At 42.3% G+C, this 2048-nt stretch overlaps 1 non-coding gene across 1 annotated transcript; it reads right to left on the bottom strand.

Moving 5' to 3' along the window:
* Positions 1-1737: 1737 nt before the first annotated feature.
* On the bottom strand, positions 1738-1811 carry TRNAI-AAU. The gene has a single exon. It is a non-coding gene; the product is annotated as a tRNA-Ile (tRNA).
* Positions 1812-2048: the final 237 nt, after the last annotated feature.

Here is a 2048-nt window from a genome sequence, read left to right as displayed (position 1 = left end):
ACTTGGTTAGACGTGGGCGTGGGTCGGAAGAGCTATCGCGTGTCGAATATCGAGTGGAGCCGAGTCACTTTACAACAAGCCTGACGCGTTATTCCACCTAATCGTCAATACGTGTTCCTCAGGCTGTCTGACATGCTTTCCCTCCCGCAAGTTGACACATGACACGCTTTCCCTCCCGCAAGATGAAACGTGGCCGCTTTCCCTCCCGCAAGTTGACACGTGACACGCTTTCCCTCCCGCAAGTTGACACGTGACACGCTTTCCCTCCCGCAAGTTGACACGTGGCCGCTTTCCCTCCCGCAAGTTGACACGTGGCTTGCTATCTATCTGACGTGCTTTCCATCCCACAAGTTAACACGTGGAAAATTTTCTCTCTTGACAATGCGCCTGATGCGTTATTCAACCCAATCGTCAATACGTGTCTCTCAGGCTGTCTGACACGCTTTCCCTCCCGCAAGTTGACACGTGGCTTGCCGGCTGTCTGACGCGCTTTCCTTCCCACAAGTTGACACATGGCTTGTCGAAAAATTTTCTCTCATGAGAGTTGCAATACTGAATCTGGCCTTCAAAGTGAGTTCATTAACCTCCTTATTCGTGAAAAGACTCTGAGAAATCCAAGAATTTCATCTTTCTTAAAAGAACATATCGAACGGCCAAAATAAGTTCATTTACCTCCTTCTTGTTCTTGAAAGAACTCTCAGAAATCCTCGAATTTCATCCTTCATTGAAGAACATATCGAACGACTCAGATCTAAAGAAAAATTTTGAATGACCGTATCATCGGTTTAAAGTTCGTAATGTTGTAACCCCATATCATGAAAAGATATTAAGAATTAATAAAACTTGGCCTATGTCATTGTCGAACCTACGACCTTCACGTTTTTAACACTACAAACTTACAACTGAGCTAAATGGGCATAAATTTTATGCACATTATAGATCATTAGCTCCTAATCAAGCCAATTGAGTTTCTTTTACATAACTTTATGCATAATAAACTTAAAAAAGTTATTATCTTCTAAAGTTCATAGTGTTTTAACTCGTATCATGAAAATATATAACTAAAAATGAGGGAAATTGGCCCATGCAGTCGAATCTGTGACCTTCACGTTATTAGCACATAGCTCTAACCAACTCAACTAACAGGCCATAGATTTTCTCACCTGACAATGCGCCTGACGCGTTATTTCACCCAATCGTCAATACGTGTACCTCAGGTTGTCTGATACGCTTTCCCTCCCACAAGTTGAAACATGGCTTGCCGGCTGTCTCAGGCGCTTTCCTTCCCACAAGTTGACACGTGGCTTGACGAAAGCTTTTCTCTCGTGAGAGTCGAAATACTGAATTTGGCCTTCAAAGTGAGTTCATTTACCTCCTTGTTCGTGAAAAGACTCTAAGAAATCCTCGAATTTCATCTTTCGTAAAAGAACATATCGGCCAAAACTAGTTCATTTTCCAACTTCTGGCCGTATCATCGGTTTAAAGTTCGTACTGTTGTAATCCCGTATCATGTAAAGATATTACTAAAAATTAATAAAACTTCGCCTATGTAATTGTTGAACCTACGACCTCCACATAGATTTTATGCACATTATAGATCGTTAGCTTCTAATCCAGCCAATCAAGTTTCATTTACATAACTTTATGCATAATAAACTTAAAAAAGGCATTATCTTCTAAAGTTCGTAGTGCTTTAACTCGTATCATGAAAAAGATATAGTTAAAAATGAATGAAATTGGCCCATGGAAGTGTCAAACCTACGAGCTTCGCGTTATTAGCACGACGCTCTAACCAACTGAGCTAATAGGCCATAGATTTTCTCTCCTGACAATGCGCCTGACGCGTTAGTCCACCCAATCATCAATACGTGTCCCTCAGGCTGTCTGACACGCTTTCCCTCCCGCAAGATGACACGTGGCTTGCCGGCTTTCTCACGCGCTTTCCTTCCCACAAGTTGACACGTGGCTTGCCGTAAAATTTTCTCTCATGAGAGTCGCAATACTGAATCTGGCCTTCAAAGTGAGTTCATTTACCTCCTTGTTCGTGA

This window comes from Cucurbita maxima, unplaced genomic scaffold (genome assembly GCF_002738345.1).
Source record: "Cucurbita maxima cultivar Rimu unplaced genomic scaffold, Cmax_1.0 Cma_Scf00296, whole genome shotgun sequence".
In the NCBI taxonomy this organism is placed as follows: domain Eukaryota; kingdom Viridiplantae; phylum Streptophyta; class Magnoliopsida; order Cucurbitales; family Cucurbitaceae; genus Cucurbita; species Cucurbita maxima.
Note: the sequence above shows the minus strand (reverse complement) of the source record. Positions and strands in the feature narration are given on the sequence as shown.